The 16,085-nt window shown below is 46.1% G+C and overlaps 2 non-coding genes across 2 annotated transcripts; both read right to left on the minus strand.

Moving 5' to 3' along the window:
* Positions 1-3,019: 3,019 nt before the first annotated feature.
* LOC136404502 (U1 spliceosomal RNA) lies at positions 3,020-3,183 on the minus strand. Its single transcript, XR_010751270.1, has one exon. It is a non-coding gene; the product is annotated as a U1 spliceosomal RNA (small nuclear RNA).
* A 7,918-nt stretch (positions 3,184-11,101) lies between these two features.
* On the minus strand, positions 11,102-11,208 carry LOC136404643 (U6 spliceosomal RNA). The gene has a single exon (XR_010751363.1). It is a non-coding gene; the product is annotated as a U6 spliceosomal RNA (small nuclear RNA).
* Between the last annotated feature and the right edge of the window lie 4,877 nt (positions 11,209-16,085).

Below are 16,085 nucleotides of genomic sequence, written 5' to 3' on the forward strand. Positions count from 1 at the left end.
GAGCCGAAGGCTGGCTCTTTTGTTGGTTTCTGTGTTGGGGTCCAGATCAGAAGTCCAGTCTCAATGGTGAACCGATTTGCTGCCACGGAGGCCACACTGTCTTGACTCAGACCCATTCCTCCTACTTCCTAGAGAAGTCGTTTGGGAGGCAGTAAGGTCATTTTCATCAGCAAAAGATGATGTATTCACACACCCACGTGGGCAGCAGGTATGGATGACTTAGTTCTGATACAGTCCCCCAAAATGATTTGTCCAAGAACAGACAGTGGAGGGAAGGGGTGGAAAGGGAGGGAGCCCTATCAAACTCTTTTAGCCAGTGACAACTCAGCTTGAGTCAGTTCATCAGATCTTAAACGGTCATCTCTCAGGATCATGGAAGGTTAACTAGAGGAAGCCAAAAATATTGGGACCTTGAGAAGAGGGAGAGGAAGTCAACATAGGGGGAGTAAGAGGGAGCTGTGAATTCTATACACATTCACTGGCAGTCCGGTAATAATCCTAGCTAACATTTATTGCGGACCTAAATATATGCCCGAAGCTGCACAAAGTATTTTATATCTATCCATCTTTTGGGGCATTTTTTTTTTGGATGTGAAAAAATTACATTTTAATTTTTATTCATTTCTAATAGATATTTAGCATTTCCTTCAGTTATAGATCTAGGTAGCAGACCACAATATTATTATCAGGGCTGTGCCTTTGTCACCTTGGAAATGACAGATATTAAAGAGGACTGACACTGCAAATCGATGAAAGGATCTAACTAGTATCTGGAACCTGAGGGTGTCACAAGCTGTGTGGATACAAATGGCATTTTTTCCCCCTCTTTACTTTATGAGCCGTGTCAAGATAACCACCGAGAGAAGATGCCTGGAATGCTGCCAGAGGAGGCGTTGTGAGCAAACTGTTCAGGTTATCATTGGTGGAAATTTTCACCAGGTGTCTTCAGGCTAAGAGGTTAATTTATTGGACTCGTATGGAAATCCCAAAAGGGCTCTGATTAATTAATCAGTCTCATTTAGTTTTTTGGTTTGCTGGTTTTGTTCTTTCTCTTCTTCATTCACTCTTGTTATTGAGATATAATTCACATCTCATTAAATTCACTGTTGTAAAGTATACAATTTAGTGATGTTTGGTATATTCACAAAGTTGTACAATCATCACTACTGCGTAATTCCAGAACATTTTCATCACCCCAAAGGAAACCTCCACTTGCTAGCATTAATTACCCCTATCCCAGGTCCTGGCTTTGTAACCACTAATCTAATTTCTGATTTTCAAAGTTTTGTAATTTTCATGGTACAAATACTGCACTTCTTTTGTTATATTTACTTTTAAGGGAAATATTAGCCAAAGGATCTTTCAGTAAGAAACATTTTGACTAGTAACCTTCTTCGTTTTAATAGTAACACTGTGATTTTCATTACCTATAATAAGTTATGAGGATTCTCAAATTACTCATAGTTCCCATGATTAACATTTTTATCCAGTTCTCAGACTTTAATTACACTTCAGCAATCTTGTCCAATGTGGTAAAAGCCATATGCTGGGGCCATATTCCATAGCTGTGCTCTCTAGGGATCAGAGTTAAGGTAAACTAGACTATGTATCAGTTTGGAATGTATACAGATACCAGTAATGGAAAGCCTTACTTTAGAGGCCTTTGCCAATGAAGAATGTTTTTTTCCTGTGTAGCAGAAAGAAAGTTGACAGTCTGGGGCTGGTCATAATTTTTTATTTTTTATTTTTTACAGAGACAGAGAAAGAGTCAGAGAGAGGGATAGATAGGGACAGACAGACAGGAACGGTGAGAGATGAGAAGCATCAATCATTAGTTTTTCGTTGCGACATCTTACTTGTTCATTGATTACTTTCTCATATGTGCCTTAACTGTGGGGCTACAGCAGACCGAGTAACCCCTTGCTCGAGCCAGTGACCTTGGGTCCAAGCTGGTGAGCTTTGCTCAAACCAGATGAGCCCGCGCTCAAGCTGGCGACCTCGGGGTCTCAAACCTGGGTCCTCCACATCTCAGTCTGATGCTCTATCCACTGTGACACCACCTGGTCAGGAGGCTGGTCATCATTTTTTTTTTAAACCAAGTTACAGCTAATTAACTGCTGCGTGCATTTTTAAAAATTATTTTTATTTATTTATTCATTTTAGAAGGGAGAAAGAGAGAGAGAGAGAGAGAGAGAGAGAGAGAGAAGGGGGGAGGAGCAGGTAGCTTCAACTCCCATATGTGCCTTGACTGGGCAAGGCCAGGGTTTTGAACCGGCAACCTCAGCATTCCAGGTTGACGCTTTATCCACTGCGCCACCACAGGTCAGGCCTGGTCATCATTTTTTTTTTTTTTTTTTGTCATCATTTTTGATGACACTCTGTGGCAGGCTCTTTCCATTTTTCTGTTCTGTTGTTAGCATAGACCTTCATTCTCAAGCCTCTTGTTTCATGATTGCATGTACCTCTGGGCCTCACATTTATGTTCCGGGCAGGAAGAAGGAAGAAGGGTGAGTGGATGAAGGATGTTCTGTTAGCAGTGTCCTATCTTGTTATTTATGAGAAGGAGGAGCCCTCTCCAGGGCTTGGGAAAGCCAACCAACAGTCTGCTTTATATGAACTATTTTACTTAATTTCTATTTTTTTTTCTTTTTGTATTTTTCTGAGGTTGGAAACGGGGAGGCAGCTCCCGCATGCGCTGGACGGGATCCACCCGACATGTCCACCAGGGGGCGATGCTCTGCCCATCTGGGGCATCGCTCTGCCGCAATCAGAGCCATTCTAGCGCCTGAGGCAGAGGCCACAGAGCCATCCTCAGCGCCCGGGCCAACTTTGCTCCAATGGAGCCTTGGCTGCAGGAGGGGAAGAGAGAGACAGAGAGGAAGGAGAGGGGGAGGGGTGGAGAAGCAGATGGGCGCTTCTCCTGTGTGCCCTGGCCAGGAATCGAACCTGGGAATCCCGCACGCCAGGCTGACACTCTACCACTGAGCCAACCGGCCAGGGCCTAATTTCTATTTTTTTTAAGGGGAGAGCGCGAATGCAGTCCCCTACTACCACAAATTATGCAGTTGAGTTTCCCACATTTGGGGAAATTGCAGGGGTCAGCACCCTCAGAGTGCAATGAGTAAGCCTCACCCTGGGAAAACCACCTTCGTGATCATGGTATCTCCCCTGCCAGGTACGTATTTAATTTCTATTTTAATTGTCTGAAGTAATCTTTTCTCTGTTTCACAGATGTGGAAACTTAGCCTTAAAAAACTTATGTAACTTATCCAAGGTCACACTGTCAGTGGCAGAGCTGACTATCAATAATAACATATTACATTTTCCTAGTCTATGTTTCATCCTTGTATATGAAGTACTTTCTAATCATTTTCTTTATTTGGGCCTCACCAAACTCTTTGAGATAGGAACGGTGGATATTAGAATATGCTTATTTCACAGAAGAGGAATTTGAGACCCAGAGAGATAACTAATGACTTACCAGTCGGCAATTCTCAGAGCTGGAGTTTATCTCCAGTCTGGTGTCCTGTATTCTGGAAGCACCAGCTGGCTGCAATTGAAAAGGTCCAAGCTGATTTCACATGCTTCCATGTACCTGGCCCCAGCTGTATGGGGCTTTTCTGGCCTTTCCCTTGCAGGGAGAGGGTATATCTGGGACTGTGATGTGATGAGCCCATACTTTGTCTTGGAATAAACCACACATTGCCTTTCTCTACCAACGGGTTTCGGTGTGTGTGTGTGTGTGTGTGTGTGTGTGTGTGTGTGTGTGTTTCCAGCTTTGCTTTCAGACATGTATATGTTGCCTAAAGGGGAGTTTTCTAGACTGAAAAGTCAGGCTTTACTTCAAGTATTATATTCCTCTCCTTGAACACAGGTCACTCACAGGAGTGGCTATTTCCTGACAACCCAGTCTCATTACATGGTGAAAGGGAAGGAAAGAAAACCAAGTCCAAGTAAGTTTTCTGTTGGCCTTGACAGAGTTAAATATGGTTAAACCTCCCCTCCCCCCCAGTTCATCCATTACCTTAAAGCCTGTGCATATCATGATGAATGTGGCCCTGAGCTCCAGCATCAGTGCCTGGCTCATGGGTTTTTGAGGAAGGAACCTGTAAGTGATTTATAGCAGAGTAGACATGAAGCTCGAGCTACAGCAAGTAGATGAGCACCATGGATTACATGCAGCACTTGGATATAAATACGCCCAGTTAAAAATAAAAGTGTGATCTTTTGATGTTGTGTTAATAACAGGTTGATAATCACACTGTAAGCAGATTGGTATTGTGATGAAGTCTTAACTTGGTCTACAACATCAAGACCCATGGTCGGCCTCAATTAAATAGTCATTGAATAACTCTGGGAGTCAAGTAAACGGAATGAATTGATCACTGGACTTTTGACATCACAAGCGGATAAACAATTTAAAAGTGCTGTGAGCCCTGGCTAGATAGCTTTGTTGTTTAGAGCATTGTCCCAAAGCACAGAGGTTGTAGGTTTGATCCCTGGTCAGGGCACAAACAGGAACAGATCAATGCACCCCCCTTCTCTCTCCCTTCTTTTCTTGCTAAAAATCAATCAATAAAAATTAAAGTAAATAAAATAAAGTGCCGTGTATTCTGTGGTTATTCCATGACTGAAAAGGATCTTTTAAAATAAATCGTTGTCAAAGTAGTATTGCAGATTAGGGGAATAAAACTTGAATTTAAACCTGTTTTCATCAAGGAAACCTTTATGTGGTAATCGTTTCTTTCCCACTTTCCCCAGTGGTCTGAAATGTGAACAGCATTTGCTGCTGACATAGAAGGCAGGCCGCCTGCCGCGAACCACTCAGCTTTTGATCAAGGCAAATCAACAGGGCTGTCCTGGAAGTTAATTACACAGACATGCGCTGTGGTATGGCCGGAAGACCACCGCTGGATGTGGATCGAAAGAAAGAGTTTTAAGTGTTCCTAGCTACTCGCTTTCATGGGTGCAGTGGAAGCAACCAGAATGAAGTCCCCTTTCTAGGAATGTCTTCTCCACCCTCCCTCCTTCCAGTTGGCAGCTAAAAATAACCTTGGAGTAATTTTGACTCCCCTTTCTTTTATATTCCTTATCAGATCCATGAGTAAATCCTATCAGCTCTACTTTAAACATATATGTATAATCTCACTTTGAACTACCTCCTCTGGTAGTCCAAAGCTACTGTTAGACCAAGCTACCATCATTTCACATCTGAGCTATTGAAATTGCTTCCTAAAGGACCCGGGTTCGATTCCCGGCCAGGGCACACAGGAGAAGCGCCCATTTGCTTCTCCACCCCTCCGCCGTGCCTTCCTCTCTGTCTCTCTCTTCCCCTCCCGCAGCCAAGGCTCCATTGGAGCAAAGATGGCCCGGGCGCTGGGGATGGCTCTGTGGCCTCTGCCCCAGGCGCTAGAGTGGCTCTGGTCGCAACATGGCGACACCCAGGATGGGCAGAGCATCGCCCCCTGGTGGGCAGAGCGGCGCCCCATGGTGGGCGTGCCGGGTGGATCCCGGTCGGGCGCATGCGGGAGTCTGATTGTCTCTCCCTGTTTCCAGCTTCAGCAATATGGAAAAAAAAAAAAAAAAAGAAATTGCTTCCTAGATGGGTGTCTTGCTTTTATCCTTGCCTTATTATAAGCTATGCTCAACAAAGTGAGCAGAGGGGTTATTTATTATTATTATTATTTATTTATTTGAGAGAGAGAGAGAGAGAGGAAGGGAGAGAGAGAGGGAAGAGAGAGATGAGAAGCATCAACTTGTAGTTGTTCATTGACTGCTTCTTATATGTGCCTTGACCAGAGAGCTCAAGCAGAGTCAGTGACCCCTTGCTCAGGTCAGCGACCTTAGGCTCAATCCAGTGACCTTGAACTTCAAGCCAGTGACCTTTGGGCTCAAGCCAGCAACCTTTGGGCCCAAGCCAGTGACCTTGGGATCATGTTGATGATCCCACACTGAAGCCAGCAACCCTGTGCTCAAGCTGGCAATCTTGGGAATTTGATCCAGGGACCTCAGCATTCTGGTCCGATGCTCTATCCACTGCGCCACCACCAATCAAGCAGCAGAGAGATTCTTTTTGAAAATTTAAGACCAATCATGTAACTCTTCTCAAATTAAAAAAAAAAAAATTTATTTAGAAAATGAAATTTACAGGGGTGACATTGATCAATAAGAATACAAAGGTTTCAGGTAAATATTTCTATAACATTTGAACTGTTGATTATGTTGTATACCCATCACCCAAAGTCAAGTCATTTTCTGTCACCTTATATTTGTCCCTCTTTATTCCGTTCTGCCACCCCTCCCCCACACCCCTTTTCCCCTGGTAACCAGTTCACTATTATCTATGTCCATAAGTCTTAGTTTATATCCCACCAATGTATGAAATCAAAATTCTTAGATTCCCGTCATGCTTAGCATAAATCCTCGAGTCCTTATGGGGCTCATTACCCCATGGTCTCTCTGAATTCATCTGCCATTCTCTCCCTGGCTCACTCACTTCAGTACACTGGCTTCCTTTCTGTTCCGGGAACAGAGCAGGCAGGCTCCCATCTCCATGGTGGTCCTACTCCCTCATTCTTTGCTCTGCCTAGAACACTGCTCTCCAGATAGCCACATGGCTCCTTCCCTCACATCCTTCAAATCTTTGCCCACATGGTTCCTTCTCAGTGAGAACTATCCTGATCACCCTCTTTAAAACTGTAGCAATTCTCTCATCCCATGACCAATACTCCTTCTGTATAATTTCAGGGTTGCCATTCCCACAGACTAGGAAGTAAATGTGTTCCCTGAGCTTGTCCAACTCACGGACCTGCTACTGGCCTTATTTTTCTCCATAGCATTTCCCACCTTTTAGAAGATTATGCAATATTCTTATTTAGTTTGTTAATTTTTTATTCTCCCCCACCTGTCACTTGAATGGTAGAAATTTTGTCTTTTTTCCCATTACTATGTAACCAGTGTCTAGAACAGTGCCCAGCACATCGTAGATGCTGAACACAGATTTGTGAATAACTGATAAAGTTGTTTCTTCCTTTTCAATCTCATACCTTTTATTTTTCTAATTTTATTATCACACTGACTGGAACATCCTGAATAATGTTGAAAAGAGGCAGCAGAAGCTGTTATCTTTGTACTTTCTGATTTTTAAGGGACAGCTTTTAACATTTTAGCATTATGTATTATGTTTTCTATATGTTTTCTTTGTATGTACTATTTATTATATTATGGAAGTTTCTTTCTATTCCTAATATGTTGAAAGTTTACCAATAAATGCACAAATAAACTCTTAACATCCTTTAAAAAATTATTGATAGTTGCTGAATTTGATTGAATGTTTTTTCTGCATCTGTCTGCTGAGATTATCATGTGTCTCCTTTAATATATTAATGTGGTTAATCACATTAATAACTTTTCTACCTGATCAGGCAGTAGTGTAGTGGATAGAACGTTAGACTGGGATGCGGAGGACCCAGGTTTGAGACCCCGAGGTTGCCAGCTTGAACGCGGGCTCATCTGGTTTGAGCAAGGCTCACCAGCTTGAGCCCAAGGTCGCTGGCTTGAGCAAAGGGTCACTCAGTCTGCTGTAGCCCCCCGGTCAAGGCACATATGAGAAATCAATCAATGAATAACTAAGGAACCGCAACGAAGAATTGATGTTTCTCATCTCTCTCTCTTCCTGTCTGTCTGTCCCTATCTGTCTCTCTCTCTGACTCTCTCTGTCTCTGCCACAAAAAAAAACCCCACAAAATACAAAACAAAAAACTTTTCTAATATCAAACCAACCTTACATTTCTGAAGTACCCAAACTGGCCATTGCGGGGAATATAAGCAAAGCAGGGTAAGCTTGTCAAACTGGGAAGACAAACATAGACATTCGGTGAGGCTAGCAATTGGAATATGCAAAGCAGAGTCCCAGAGTAGATAGATGACCCTATGTAGAGAAAGAGTTCCAGAAATCTGGAGACTATTACTGAATGTTAAGCCACATATAGATAGAGTGAAACTCCACGAGGCTGGTCAAATGTCAACTGGAAAACTGTAACTGAATAATTCCTACAGTTCATGCAGTCCCGGGAAATATTTGAGTTCCAACTAGCTACAGGAGAGAGTTCTCATTGAATTCATTGAATACAGAGGCATTCATAGAGACCCCAGAAGGGTTAGCCTTAGTAGTCAGGCTAAACTATTTCTAGAGTAAAGGATCTAAAGACCCATCTAAACAAAGCTTAAGAACATACCCAGGCCCTGACCATTTGGCTCACTGGGTAGAGCATCGGCCTGTTGTGCAGATGTCCCAGGTTCAATCGCCAGTCAGGGCACATATGAGAAGCAACCATCTGCTTCTCTCCCACTCCCTCTCCCCCTTCTCTCTCTCTTTCCCTCCCGCAGCTAGTGGCTCAGTTAATTCAAGCGTTGGCCTCAGATGTTGAGGATAGCTCTGTCGAACATCAGCCCCAGAGGGGGTTGCTGGGTGGATCTAGGTCGCGGTGCATGCAGAAGTCTGTCTCTCTGCCTCTCCACCTCTCACTTAATAAAAAAAAAAAAAAAGAAATTCTGACACAGGCTAAAACATGGATGTACCTTGAAAACATTATGCTAGGCAAAATAAGCCAGACAGAAGAATACATATTGTATGGTTTCTCTTATATAAGTTACCTAGAGACAGAAAAGTCAAAGTCATAGAGACAGAAAAGTAGAACAGAGATTACCAAGGCGGGGGTGGGGTGGGGGGACAAGAAGGAAATTAGTAATTATTGTTTAATGAGCAGAGTTTCAGTTTGGGAAGATGAAAAAGTTCTAGAGGTAGATGGTGGTGATGGTTGCACAGCAATATGAATGTACTTGATACCACTAAACTATACACTTGAACTACACAATTTACCTATCTGTCAAAATGGTAAATTCATATGTATATATATAATTTTTTCCAGAATAAAAAAAATTTAGGAGAGCCCTGGCCGGTTGGCTCAGCGGTAGAGCGTCGGCCTAGCGTGCGGAGGACCCGGGTTCGATTCCCGGCCAGGGCACACAGGAGAAGTGCCCATTTGCTTCTCCACCCCTCCGCTGCGCTTTCCTCTCTGTCTCTCTCTTCCCCTCCCGCAGCCAAGGCTCCATTGGAGCAAAGATGGCCCGGGCGCTGGGGATGGCTCTGTGGCCTCTGCCTCAGGCGCTAGAGTGGCTCTGGTCGCAACATGGCGACGCCCAGGATGGGCAGAGCATTGCCCCCTGGTGGGCAGAGCTTCGCCCCTGGTGGGCGTGCCGGGTGGATTCCGGTCGGGCGCATGCGGGAGTCTGTCTGACTGTCTCTCCCTGTTTCCAGCTTCAGAAAAAAGAAAGAAAAAAAAAAAATTAGGTATTTTGGAGCAGGAGGATTTTTCCAAATAGCTGGACTTCCATGTCGTGAGAAATGGAATGCTGGCTCTGACATTCTAAAACATCTAGGTTGATGACTTCTGCTCTGTCCTTGTTCTGTCATGGCATTTATATCATTGGAAGAGAGGGTGCACATCTATAATTTTAGAGCGATCAGCCATTACTTCTATACCCAGCAGGAAGCCTGTTACTAAAGAAGAGAGAAGCGCCTGAACAAAATCAGCCCACCTTGCCACCAGGAAGCAAGCCCTGGCCATTCTCATACGAATTGACAAGTGGCGTCTGCTCAGGTTTACTAACCAAGGTCAGCTTTAGAGCTTCTGGGGCAGATGACTCCATTGGCACCAGAATGTGAACAGGGCTCCTGGGTGGCACCAGCTCCCACTGTCTGCCTTTCAGAGCCTCTGTCTGCAGAGTGCTGTTCTTTCCTGACAGCCCCCACCTTCAGAATCACCTAAGCCTCAGAAATGCACCAGGAATCCACTTCACAGCACCACACATTCCAGATCCCCGTGCAGGGCGGCCGCGCCCAGATTCCACACGAGAGAGCCTCAACAGACTCGGCTCCTGCTGCACACCCTCCCCACCTTTCCAAGCGTTTCTGCCTCGTGACTGAGCCGTGTGTCTGCATTTGTGTGTAACATCATTGGTCCATCCCAGAGGTAGGTTTCTCTTTTATCCCATGCATATCTCTGCAACCAGCCTGGCGCCGCCTCTGGAAGGAGATACGGTGGCGGGAGTCTGCTGGTGCGCTCTGTGCAGTGTCTCTTCTGCCAGGGCAGCTCCGGGCGCCCACACTTCACCTCACGAATCTCCCAAAGGCTTCTGAGCCTCCTTTCCACATGGCCCAGCTTGCCTGACCTGCTTAATTGCCTCATATTCCCTCTGCACTGCAGCCCAGCTGGCCTGCTTGACATCCCCAGCACAGCCCACCCCTTAGGGAACTCTGGGATGCTTGTCCTGGTGGGTCCTGGCCACAGTCTAATGCTCCCTCTGTGTTAGAGTTCTCCAGAGAAAGAACCAAATGATGTGTGTACAGTAAATAGATAGATGTATCGATAGACCTGCACCTAGCTATCTATTTGTCTATACCTATCTGTCTAGCATCTATAGACAGAGAGGTTTACTTTAAGGAATTGGCAAATGTAATCATGGGGGTGGCAAGTCTGAAGTCTGCAGGGCAGGTGGCTGTTTGGAGATCCAGGGAAGAGATGATATTGACTCCAAAAGATATCTTTCAGTCAAATATCCTTTAAGCAGTGCTGGGCTCACCCTTTCCCGTCCTCTTTTCCTGCCTGGGTTGGGGTTCTGTGGTTTTCTCTGACCCTTATGCCTGTGTCCTTTCTTTGTCTCCCAGACAGACCCTCCCCCAATCCCTTTCCCTGACAGGATGATTCTTCTCTTCCCTTGACGGCATTCACTCGGGCCGATGGGAAAAGTCTTGAGTTTGTGAACCAGATCTGGGTTCTAATGTAGACGACTCTATCCCTTGTCAGTGATGATAAACAGGTGACTTTAGCTCTCTGAGCCTTGGTCTTCTTGTGAAATGGTAATGTGTGTTCACCTCTTAAAATTTTTTTAAATTAAATTTATTGGGGTGCCATCAGTTAATAAAATTAAATAGGATTCAAGTGTACAATTCTATATAATGCATCATCTGTATTGCAGTGTGTTCACCTCCCCGGTGCAAGTCTCCTGTCACCATTGATCTCACCTCTGCCCTCTTCTAAAAAACAGGGAATGCTTTACGAATTTGCACATCGTCCTTGTACAGAGGCCATGCTAATCTTCTCTGTATTTTTTTTTTTTTTTTTGTATTTTTCTGAAGCTGGAAACGGGGAGAGACAGTCAGACAGACTCCCGCATGCGCCCACCGGGATCCATCCGGCACGCCCACCAGGGGGCGACGCTCTGCCCACCAGCGGGCGATGCTCTGCCCCTCCGGGGCGTCGCTCTGTTGCGACCAGAGCCACTCTAGCGCCTGGGGCAGAGGCCAAGGAGCCATCCCTGGCGCCCGGGCCATCTTTGCTCCAATGGAGCCTCGGCTGCGGGAGGGGAAGAGAGAGACAGAGAGGAAGGAGAGGGGGAGGGGGGGAGAAGCAGATGGGCGCCTCTCCTGTGTGCCCTGGCCGGGAATCGAACCCGGGACTTCTGCACGCCAGGCCGACGCTCTACCACTGAGCCAACCGGCCAGGGCTAATCTTCTCTGTATTATTCTAGTTTTAGTCTATGTGCTGCCGAAGTGAGCACATGTGTCCACCTCTTGTCACATGTGAAGTACCTGGTGCAGAGTGGACACTTCATCTACCTGACTGCTTTTTCTCTCCATGACCAGGAGCTACTTCCTCCCCTCACATTGGCCTCTCTCCCCAGCTGTGAACATGGATTGGAAGACTCAACCGTGGTGTGTTAGTCAGGATTCTCGAGACACAGACCAAGAGGATGTGTATTTATAGATAGAAGTGTGGGGTCTGGAGAGCCTGCAATCCCCATGGGAAGCAGCAGATTGGAAATTCCAGCACGAGTCAATGTTGCCATGGAGTCTGAAGGCCGAGTCTGAGCAGAATTCCTTCCTCCTCGTGGAAGCTCAGTCTTTTCACCTTATTGGATGAGGCCCACCACATTATGGAGGGTGATCTGTTTTACTCAAGTGTACTGACTTGAATATTAATCACATCTAAAAATACTTTCACAGCAACATTCAGACTGATGCCTGACCAAACAAGTGAGTATCATAGCCTGGCCAAGTTGACACATGAAATGAAACTTCACACCTGCCTTCAAGGTTGGCCTCTGATATGGATGGCTTATAAGGGGCTGGCGTTAGCTGAGTATTTACTATAGAGCAGGTACTGTCCTTAGTGCTTTCTTTAGCTTGTTTGATTTAATCCTCACAACAGCCACATGAAGTAGGTTCTCATTTGATTCTGTTTATAAAGAAGAGTGCTTAGGTTGAGAGAGATTAAGTAACTAGCCCAGGTTGCCCAGCAAGCTGTGGAGCTGGGGTTGAAAGCTAGGCAGTCCAACTGCAGAGCCCACTGATTTAGTCTCACATAATCCTGCTGCCTCTTCCAGAATTCTCCAGAGACTCTGCCCCCTTCCCTGGGCCCTACTGGGCTTTGCGGGTCTCTGAGGCATTTTCTCATTTCTGCCAGTGCCTTATCTTACCCCTGCTTATTGGGAACAGGTAGGTTTGTTGAATAGCTGAAGTCCAGAACTGCATGTAGCCCAGCATCTCTGACCTCCACCTCGAGCCAGTGAGGAAGGAGGCGGGCCAGCTCCCTGCCATACCCTATCCCAGCAGCCAGGGCACTCTTGCGTGGCCACCTTCCCCGGTTGGGCCCTCGTGGGGCCACACCTCCTGCAAATGGCACTGAGACCACAGGCTTAGCTGATAAGGAGTCAGCAGGAAGCCCAGCTCTGGGCTCTGGAGTCAAATGAGGTTAGTCCCTTCTAGGGCATAGGGGGCCTGGCTACAGCCGAGGTGATTAACACAACTTCCTCCTTCTCGAGATACTTGAGCGGCCCAGGAATGCGATTTTAGTCTGTTCTGGCAACGCTGCCTTAGCCCTTTAGGATTAGTGTCCTTTCCAAACCTCCCTAAATCGCAGGAACCACTGATGCTGCCTGCCTGGCCCAGTGCTGTGCTTACTCACTGCTCTGGGAACCAGCAGGCTGGCCTCGTTCCCTGATTCCTGGATGACGGGCCGCCCAGCCTTGGCCCTACCCCCTGTCTGCTTAAGGCATGTCCTGTCCTAGGGCTGCTATAGGAGCAGCAACCACCACACCTCTGTCCTCACTGGAGAACAGGGTGACATTGTGGGCCTAAACATGCCTCCTTCCTATAGTGAGTGGACTGAATAGCGTCTCCTCAAAAGATACTCCAACTTCCAAACTTCCAATCCTTGGTACCTGTGGATGTGACCTTATGTGGAGACAGGGTCTTTGTAAACTTCAGTAACCTAAAGATCTTGAGATGAGATTATCCTGGATCGCCTGGGTGAGCCCCAATCCAATGACAGCTGTCTTAGAAGAGGGAGATGAGAGGTCCTGAGACAGAGGAGGCCACGTGAGGATGGAGGCAGAGATGGGAGCCTTGCAGCCCCTAGCCGAGGACTGCCAGGAGTCCCCAGAAGCTGGAAGAGACAAGGAACGATCCTCACCTAGAGCCTCCAGAGGGAGCAAAGCCCTGCTGACACCTTGATCTTGAACTTCTGGCCTCCGGAACTGTGAGACAATAAATTTCTGTTGTCTTAAGCCAACAAATTTGTGGTAATTTTTTACAACAGCAATAGCAAACTAACACAACCCCTAATTACGGGTGTGGGATCCAGGATGCGAGACTGGCCCTGCCCTGGGTTGACAGCCTGACTCTGGCCAGTCTGTGGCCTGGCTGCCCAGACCTGGGATGTACCAGGGACCCCATACTAACGAGCAGGAGCGACTGGAGGGAGCAGGAGTAAATTGAGTGCAGTGGAGTTAAAAGGTGGCATTCAGTCTCACCTGAGTTCAAATCCTCTCTGTAGGATTTGTTGACTAAACTTTGGTTTCCTCAAATGATAGTGACCGTAGTGGTAGCGATTACTGTCAGGGTGGAAAAGAGACACTGGCAGGCTGGGAAGCTGGGGATTCTAGAGCACTTCTGTCATGGACTGGCTCTGTGACCTCTGATGCCTGCCTGTGTGTGAGGGGCCAATGTATCCTGTCCCTGCACTTCATACTACTGTTGAAAGAATCAAGGGAAGGAGTATAGATGTAAGCCTCTGGCAAACTGTAAAGTGTTTCATAAACTCAAGATATTTGTATTATGACTTCCCTGGTGATTGTGTCCCGATGCATTACCCATTTGAATGTGCCTTTGTGTAACTTAACAGAAGTGTGTATGTGTGGGGGGGCGGGCTTAGGGGTGGGTGGTGGTTTCCAAGTAACTTACCTTAAAGCAAGTCATGGTTGTCACCACATCTGACTTCTGATAGCTCGGAGGCAAAGCCCTCACCAGTCCTCCGTGGGAGAGAGAGCAAGGCCCAGACGACGAGGTCAGTGATGCTTTCTAAGAGCTTTTGCTGAGTTTGTATGGACACACTCTGATTTGTGCTGCATCTGGTGGAAGATCTGCACACACCACAGATGGAGGGGAAACCCTGCACATCTGGCAGCAGCCTGGGGTGGATGGTTGGAGAAAGCTGTTACATCTGTCCTGTCTCTGTACCTTTATGCTTCCTGGGGGTGGAGGAGAAGGGACCTAGGAGTCTCCTGTGACGCCCCTCCGGGTCTTGGCATTGTGGGAACGTAGTTATCCTACTTTGTAGGACTGTTACCAACCCCAATTGATTTCATTTTCTCTACCATTCAAAGGAAAGGTACCATTCCTTTCCCATGGCACCTTTCCCAGCTACTATACACCCCTTAACCCTTTGAGCAGTGTGAACGTTCATGTACGTCCTTGTGCCTCCTGACCATCCAGAGTACGATCGTAACAAAAATTTTTATTTTAAAAATGTGTAAGGCAACATTAAAAAAGGCAAATGTATGTTCTTCTTGTTTCCATAAATTGGTTATCAAACAAACATGATTTTAAGTTAATAAAACTGTAACTGGAGCTAATTCCATTTTTTTTGAAAAAAAACCTCACTTCTGGGGGTCAGCGAGCATGAAAAGAACTCACTACTCAAAGGGTTAAAGACAGAGATGGTGTATGATTGTGCAACCATGGTCTAATGCACAGTGCCAGGCACATGGTCCCTAATCTCAAGGGTTTATGGAATGACTCATGCTCTAACCTGGAAATGAAGGAGGCTCTGGCAGCTTATAGGTTTCGACAGCTGGGAATGCAGCCCAACTACTTCCAGAAGACATACAAGAGAGAAGGGGGCGAGGTGTATCACTACCTGTGTCTAAAAATCTGATGACTAATTAATATGTAAATGCTAAGTCACCACAAAACAGTGGGTGGATTGAAGTGACTTGGGTAGGGGAGGAAAAGTGTAGACAGGCCATCTCTCAGATTGAGGGAAACCAGGAAGTGGGGTATGAAGGGCAGGGTTGCACTCAGTGGGGGAATGTAAATGGTGAGAGCTGTCTCCAAAGGCTTCCTGTCCAGCGAGGTCGGGATGTAGAAGACAGTGGGGTAGATGGAAGGGCCACCATGTAGGTCACAGAGGGTGGTACCAGGACCGTTCAGAGTGTCATGGTCATAGGAGTCCGATCTGGTTTTGAATGAACTATCTCTAGCCTTTATGTGACTTTGGGCACGGCACTCTTCAACCTCCAGTTTCACATCTCTAAAATAGGGACAATAATATCTACTTCAGAGGGTTGCGGTAAGGACAAACTAGATCACAAGTGAAAGCGCCCAGTGGTTTCTGGCACTTAACATGTTTGCTAAGTGTAAGTTTACTATTATTATCGCACTGGCTTGGGCAATGTACTCCTCTGAACATCAGTTTCTTCATCGGTAAAAATGGAACACATTAGGGTGCTGGCATATAGTTGACGCTCAATAAAAGTTTGTTTTTACTTTTAAAATAAAAAAAATACAGAGATAGAGAGTCAGAGAGAGGGATGAATAGGGACAGACAGACAGGAGAGAGATGAGAAGCATCAATTATTTATTAGCTTTTCGTTGCTATACCTTAGTTGTTCATTGATTGCTTTCTCATATGGGCCTTGACCACGGGCCCTCAGCAGATCAAGTAACCCCTTGCTCAAGCCAG

Source organism: Saccopteryx leptura, chromosome 4 (genome assembly GCF_036850995.1).
Source record: "Saccopteryx leptura isolate mSacLep1 chromosome 4, mSacLep1_pri_phased_curated, whole genome shotgun sequence".
NCBI lineage: Eukaryota > Metazoa > Chordata > Mammalia > Chiroptera > Emballonuridae > Saccopteryx > Saccopteryx leptura.